Here is an 8417-nt window from a genome sequence, read left to right as displayed (position 1 = left end):
GAAAACAAACAACACTGTGACCAAGAGTAATGCTAAAAGTGCCCATTCACCCAAACTTAACCAACTAAAAATATCAAATGGGTTATAATCAGATTCAAATTTTACTTTTCTAAGCCAATGTGCATTTTGGGTGGAGGGAATCTAATTGGGTTTCAATTTCCCCCAAATAGGCATAATATGATGTATTAATAAAAACACATATTCTTTCTTGTTCATAATCTAAGGCTATGTGGTTCTCTAATATAACTCTGGCTAAAAATTCTATAGATTTTTTTTTTGTGACTGTAGAAATTTCGTAGTAGATAAGGTCTCTTCTAATAAGGTTTGACTGCAATCTTTGATTGATGTCTTTTCCAATAAACCAAATCTCTAGGTTTTAATATAGCGGACTCATTGTCTTCTTTTGGAAGTAGATCTCAGAAAACTTTGAATTGGTGGAAATAAGTATTTGAATATTGCATTTATATCTTACAATAATGAACAATGTCAAGATTATTTAGGACAGAATAAATAAGATGATGTCTCATTTCAAGAGGCAGTATTGCAGGTAGGAGTTTCTGTCTAAGTAGGGCTCTATATAGTGTGAGCACTCAGGTATTTGATAAGAGGTATTTCTCTGGAATCAAAAGAGAAACAGGTTATAGTTGGAGTAAATTACAAACTAGTATATAAATGAGTTTCTAAGTCTAAAGAGCAGTCAGTGAAGAACATTTCTAGATTTGAGCTGGAAGTACCTTTAGATGGTGGAACGAAGATGGCAGTTTCAATCTGATGGATTTTTCTGGTTTGCAGCTCTAATGTCTGATGACATCAGAGTGTTCTGGTGAACTGTCTAAGTGGCCTACATAGAGATAGGTATGAAGATTGTGCATAGATGATCTGTTGTGATGAAGTTTTGCATGTTTTCCTTTGTTTTTTATTTTGTTTTGTTTAACATTACAAGTTCTCCTTTGCATGTGTATTCAAGATTTCACACAGAAAACTCCTGGGGACAGGAACAGCAGCAATCGTACCACACTATTTTAAGAACTTCAAGTTTCAAAAGCAAATTGTTTTTAAGGTTCTGACTTGAGTTAGATACAGGGATAAAAATAGCACACACTTGAAGGTTACATGATCTACAAATTTTCCTTTTCAGAGTAGTTTTGTTGGTATATATTTTTAAAATCCTCAAAAAGGCTCAACCTCAAACAGTAATAAACATGAGCAAAAGTGATTTAACTCTTAAATATTCAGAAAAACCTTACTGTCCGTACAGGTGAAAGAATAAGTTAACACTTTCACATGCATACATACATGCATACATACATACATACAGATTTGTTCATATAAGTAGCTAAAATCTGCTATTCCAACCCACATGTAGTTGTCCCCCTTTAGCTGGTTAGGGCATGGAGAAAAGGGCAGTTTGGTTTTCAGTGATTCTAAGTCACAAGTGTAGGACAAAATTGGAAATGTGAGTTTAAAGAGTTGTAGCCAGATATAAGAGGACTTCAAACTAGAAAAACCAGAAGAACTCACGGTCCAATATAGTTTACAGGTTAATAACAAAACCTCAAAGACAATGAACAGAAATAGAATCTGTAATGGGCACACTATAGTTTTCTATTGAAATACAATTTTTCTCCCTGTAGTCACTCCCATTTTTACCAAAAACAATTACAGTAACACTAATTTGTTTGTGAAATAAGTCTAGTCTCATTAAATCTGGCCTGGTTATTTATACAAGTGCAGCAAGAATAGTGATTTTATGCACATTTAAAAATATTAAATTTCAGTTATAGTTTTGCTGATATCCAAGGGGCTTCATTGGCGCCATAAAGTCAAACTTTAGTTTCTTAAAACTGTCTGGTAATAATCAATCTCAGATTAGGTTTTTAAAAGTCTCTTGAGGCTAAGAAGTATTTTCATACAGTGAGACCCAAAGTGAATATACAAGTTCAAAGATAAAATCATTAAGAATTTTGAACAGAATAGAGAGCCCAGAAATAAACCCATGATAATATGGTTAATTAATCTTTGACAAAGGAGGCAAGAATATGCAATAGGAAAAAGTCTCTTCAACAAATGATGTTGGGAAAACTGGACAGCTACATGCAAAAGAATGACTACTTTCTTACACCATACACAAAAATAAAATTATTAAATACCTACATGTGAAACCTGAAATCATAAAAATCCTAGGAGAGAACACAGGCAGTAATTTCTCTGACACGAGCTGTAGCAATATCTTTATGGACATGTCTCCTGACGCAAGGGAAACAAAAGCAAAAATAAACTATTGGAACTACATCAAAATAAAATCTCCTGTACAGCAAAGGAAACAATCAACAAAACTAAAAGACAACCTACTGAATGGGAGACGATATTTGCAAATGACATACCTGATAAACGGTTAGTATCCAAAATACATAAAGAAAGTATACAACTCAATACCAAAAAACACAAATAACCCAATTAAAAAATGGGCAGAAGACACGAGCAGACATTTCTCCAAGGAGACATACACATGGTCAATAGACACATGAAAAGATGCTCAACATCACTCATCATCAGGGAAATGCAAATCAAAACCACAATGAGATACCACCTCATGGTCAGACAGCTAAAATCAAAAACTCAAGAAACAACAAGTCTTGGCAAGGATGTGGAGAAAAAGGAACCCCTGTGCACTGTTGGTGGGAATGCATACTGGTACAGCCACTATGGAAAACAGTATGGAGAGGTGTGCACGGGTGGCTCAGTTGGTTAATCGTCTGCCTTTGGTTCAGGTTGTGGTCCAGGGGGTCTGGGATCAAGCCCCACATTGGACTCCCTGCTCAGCAGGGAGCCTGTTTCTCCCTCTCCCTCTGCTGCTCCCCCTGCTTGTGCTCACTTGCTCTCTCTCCCTCTCTGTCAAATATATAAATAAAATCTCAAAAAAAAAAAAAAAAAGAATGAAAGAAAGAAGGAAAAAAGAAAACAGTATGGCAATTCCTCAAAAAATCAAAAATAGAACTACCATAAGATCTAGTAATTCCCCAGGAATACAAAAACACTAATTTGATATGCATCCCTATGTTTATTGCAGCATTATTTACAATAGCCAAATTATGGAAGCAATCCAAGTATCCATCTATAGATGATGGGATAAAGAGATAAGTACACATACACACGCACACACACACACACACACACACAGAATGGAATACGACTTAGCCATAAAAAAAAGAATGAAATTTTGCCATTTGCATCAAAATGGGTGAATCTACAGAGTGTAATGCTAAGTGAAATTAGCTAGTCAGAGAAAGACAAATACCACCTGATTTCAATCATATGTGGAATTTAAGAAATAAAAGAAAAAAAGACAAAAAGAAATAAACCAAGAAACAGACTCTTAACTATAGAGAACAAATTAACAGTTACCAGAGAGGAGGTAGGGGCTGGGGGGATGGGTGAAATAGGTGAAGGGGATTAAGAGTACGCTTATCATGATGAACACTGAGTAATGTATAGAATTGCTGAATCACTATATTGTACACCTGAAACTAATATAACACTGTATGTTAACTATAGTGGAATTAAAATTTTTTAAAAATTTTTAAGAATTTCAGGATGGGGGCGCCTGGGTGGCACAGCAGTTAAGTGTCTGCCTTCAGCTCAGGGTGTGATCCCGGCATTATGGGATCGAGCCCCACATCAGGCTCCTCCGCTATGAGCCTGCTTCTTCCTCTCCCACTCCCCCTGCTTGTGTTCCCTCCCTCTCTTGCTGGCTGTCGCTATCTCTGTCAAATAAATAAATAAAATCTTTAAAAAAAAAAAAAAGAATTTCAGGATGGCAGGGGTTCCTGGGTTGTGCAGTCTGTTAAGCATCAACTTTTAGTTTTGGCTCAGGTCATGATCTCAGGGTCATGAGATCAAACCCCATGTCAGGGTCTGCCCTAAGCACAGTGTCTGCTTGGGATTCTCTCTCCCTCTTCCTCTGCCCCTCTCCCCGTCTCTCTCTTTCTCTCAAGTAAATAAATAAATTTTTTTTTTAAAGGAATTTCAAGATGGCAGCAGAGCGCTAAACAAAGTATGAAGCACTTCTGGGCACAGAGTTCCAAGTATGTGTATCATGGAAGCCATTTAGTAAGCATCCTGAACACGATATGGCAATGAGGCAACAAGAGACACAGACGGACACACATATTGCACGTTATCTCATTTGTTCACGTGCATGTTCCATTGTCTTATCAGACTTCACTCACAAATCACAAGCTCAAATATAAATTATTAAGCACTTCAAAATGGCAAGAGCAGAACATTAAACCAAGTGCAAGGCCTTTCTGAGGGTAGGTTGCAAGCTCATTAAGCCAGCCCTGTTTTCACTTTCTAATTCATACCTTCTGGCCTCAAGCAATAAAAAAGATTTTTTAAAAATTTAATTTGTCATCCTTTCTCCTACTATTTTTTTAATCTTCTAAAATGACTGTCAAATTTAACCATAAATTTCCCAAACTACAATTAGTTTCATCATCTTTTCAAATCAAACAAGCAAACGACTGGATCCACAATTTATATTACCTGTTAATTTTTCCTATATTAAACATCTACCACAGTTGAAACGCATTAGAGCACATAATCCTTCCAAATAAAGTTTATAAAATCACCTCCATAATAGGTAGCTGCCCTTTTGATTTTTTTCCTTTAACTAAACAAACTTAATGCTTAAGATTTTCCACTTTGGGCTCTAGCAATACTTTGTGCTACACTCTATTCCAGACTTCCTTAGTCATAAACAAAGGAATGTACCCTTTTTGTATTCTTTCACAAGTGTAGAAAGCAATATCACCTACCGTATTAGGTACTTTCTTATAAGGACTACTCTATTGCATGTATCTCAAGTCCATTTTATAAAAGTCACATATTAACTCATCATCATTGTGTGTTCCATTTAAATAAGATTTCTTAACAGGAATTACCAGAAAGCCTTGAGGAGGGGTAAGTGGGGACATCAACAAAGGCCCCCATGTTGTGAGTCCCAGGATTTTTCTGAAAAGAAAACCATAGCTTTAGCAGATGTGCAAGTGGGTCTTTGATCCTCCATACCTCCAAAATTTTAGGAATCACCTCACTGGATTCCCTTACTTCATAAAACTTTAATGTATGAGATTGGTCAGTATAATTTGACACCATCCAGTATCTAATCCTGTTTTTCAAGGTTCTAGCACCTCTAGTATTTTATAAGCAGAACCAGACACTTTGATTCTACTTTTGTATTTTTAGGATACAATTTTTTAGAAGATTTTATTTATTTATTCAGAGAGAGAGCACATGCACAAGCCGGGGAATCGCAGGCAGAGGGAGAAGCAGGCTCCCCGCTGAGCAAGGAGCCTGATGTGGGACTCAGTCCCAGGACCCTGGGATCATGACCTGAGCCAAAGGCAGACACTTAACTGACTGAGCCACCCAGGCGCCCCTTTAGGATACAATTAAACATACATTTCTAGCACTTAAAAGATTTTAAGTGTTGTCACATATATTTGGATTATATCTTAAACCAAGTACTTCACACAATTCATGATTTTAAATAAAAACAAACTAAATCACATCTGAATTTCTTTTTTTTTTTTTAAAGATTTTTAATTTATTTATGTGACAGAGAGACAGCCAGCGAGAGAGGGAACACAGCAGGGGAGAGGGAGAGGAAGAAGCATGCTCCCAGCCCAGGAGCCTGATGTGGGACTCGATCCTGGAATGCCGGGATCACGCCCTGAGCCGAAGTCAGATGCTTAACGACTGCGCTACCCAGGCGCCCCCACATCTGAATTTCTAAGCCTAAATATATTGTGATAATGACACTTGCAATTGTTTAGAAATTACTGAAAAGCATGTCATTTTCTTGAAATGAACTCAGTGTAAAAGGCGGCAAAGATGTCCTTATAAGGAATATCTGAATTTGGTGACTTGGTCACCAGTATTCGAAGTTGGCAAAACCTAGGAGAACACAGCAGCAAGTTCTGTGAAAGGCCCATGAAGCTGGAGCATAACCTGTAGAAGACAACCAATGAAGGTACTGTCACAGCGGTTGGAATCATGAACACTGATGCCCCACGAATAAAGTATGCAACATACCTCTAAAAATGAGACATTCCAATTTTTTGCAGAGCAAAAATCTCCACTTTAATAAACTGATGATACCAGAGGAGATAGGAAGAATCCAAGTGGTGCAGTGAGGTAAAGAAACTACAGGACCCCATGAGTAGCTAAGTGGTTCCTGAACGGAAAAACCTGCTTCTGAGTGTGTTGCCCTGTGCTAAAATTCTGGAGAGCAACAGACATGAAGATCCACAATGGGAACTTAATCCAGAACAACACAGTGGCTTTCAAAGGGTGGTAGTTATCCCAAACATACAGCTCTGAAACAAGCCTCCGCATAGTTTGTTGTTGTTGTTTTTTTAAGAGAGGGAGAGTGCAATGGGGGTGGGGTGGGGTGGGGAGTGGGCAGAGACAGAAGGAGAGAAAGAATCCCAAGCAGGTTCATCCCGCTCGGCATGGAGCCCGAGGCTGGGGCTCTATCTCAGGACCCTGAGATTGTGACCAGAGTCAAAATCAAGAGTCCTCGGCTTAACCAACTAAGCCACCCAGGCTCCCCAACCCTCTGCATATTCTTAGATAAGTGAGCCTGGCAAGTCTTTTGGACCACCTCAACGGATTTGCACGAACTGCAACTTCTTGGTTAAGATGCCTTGCAATGTTTTTTTTATTTCTGGCCAGGATGTTGTGGTGGAGGCACGTGACTGTGGGACTATGCGCACAGGGACACGGTGGTAAGGCCAATGCAGGCTCCCCAGGGCAGACCTGTGGCGGCGTGCGCACCGAGTAGTAACTCCAACGCACCCTGCACCTGTGCCAACGTGGCCAAGGCCCCTAACTGCTGCCTGGGCCGCCCAAGCAAACTGCAGAGACTGACGCCACCCCCACACCAGCACAGCGGAGTTGATTAATGCCGCCGGTTGAGGCTGTTGAAGCCACGGGCCCCAGGCCCTGAGCTGCAGTGTAGGCAGTAGCTGCAGGCCACCTACGGCCATGCCGGCACAGCATGCCTGCCCTGATCCTTTCTTCTTGATGCTTCTGCACATATAAGCCACACTGCCCAGAGTAGTAAACTAAGGACTAATGGAAATGACCTGGCTCATAACACTGGGAGAACAAGTTGTTGGCTAAAAATAGATGTTCTAATCTCTTCCACTCTAGCCAAGAACCCGTGAGGTGAGGCCTAGACTACGATAAGGATGAGAATGTTAGTTATCTTTAAAAACAAAAACCAAAACCCTCATGATGAAGTTGCTTAGGTTTCATTTACTTATTCTTTTATTGTCCCAGTGAATATCTACTAATAGCAAATTGCTAAATAGATGTTGAATATTTAACTATAAACAGGCATATATAGTTTCTGCCCTTATGCAAGTTGAATAAATAGGCAATGAATGACAAGTCAATGCCATACGGGGTACCAAAGGAAAAGTGCACGCATGGCACTAGGATGTACAAAGCAGGGTATTAAGGGGGCTTTGGGAACAGATAAGGCTTTCTGGAAAAATTCACCTCTACAATGAGACCGGCAGTATGAAAAAGACTAAGCGGGCCCAGCGGGAGGAAAGACTGTTCTTGACAAAACGGCACAGGCAAAAATAGCAAGATGAATCACAAGGAAATGAAAGAAAATTCAGAAGAGGTGAAACTAGAAACCATAGGTCTCTTTAAAGACCAAACATCTTTAGGAGTTTGAACTCCATCTTAAATGCAGTGGGGAGTCATATAAAAGTTTCGTACTCAATCATATTTGCTTTGTCAAAATATCACTATGAAGAACATAAGGGAGTGGAGTCGGCCGTCAGAACAGGTACTGGCTGTATGGAAAATAGCGGGGTCTGGACATGAAAAAAATACTTAAAAGGTAGAATTGACAGGACTGGGTGACTGACAAGGCATGGAAAGGCTGAAGGAGAATAAAAAAATCAATAAGAAAAATTCCCCCAGACTTCTAGGTCAGTAGCTGTATGGATGCCGGTGCCATTTCCTGAGGGTTCAAGAGCCAGAGGGAGCCAGACAAAGAACCTGGAGCTGAATATTTCAGATACCTGGAACTTCCCTAATATCCCGTTAACCCAAAATTTGCTTCGTATTTTGGCTTTAATGGCCCTACCAAATGCCTCCGTGCGGCAGATCGGCTGCTTGAGCGGACAATCAAGATTCTTCTCACAAGAGGGAGCCCACGAGTACAATCTCAAAGACGGGAAGCTGCAAGACTAAAGTAACAGGAAGCTTTGGATGGCCTACGATACCCACCCTGAAAGATCCCGCAGCGGCTCCACCTCTAAAAGCCAACGACTCTGAGCGAAAAAGTGCCCGCAGGTCTACTCGCGACTAATGACTCCGCCCCCCCCCCCCCC

The 8417-nt window shown here is 39.8% G+C and overlaps 1 pseudogene; it reads right to left on the bottom strand.

Annotated features, from left to right (window-relative positions):
- Positions 1-5707: 5707 nt before the first annotated feature.
- On the bottom strand, positions 5708-8391 carry LOC117802641 (annotated as a pseudogene).
- Between the last annotated feature and the right edge of the window lie 26 nt (positions 8392-8417).

This window comes from Ailuropoda melanoleuca, chromosome 6 (genome assembly GCF_002007445.2).
Source record: "Ailuropoda melanoleuca isolate Jingjing chromosome 6, ASM200744v2, whole genome shotgun sequence".
NCBI lineage: Eukaryota > Metazoa > Chordata > Mammalia > Carnivora > Ursidae > Ailuropoda > Ailuropoda melanoleuca.
This window is presented reverse-complemented; position numbering and strand designations above follow the sequence as displayed.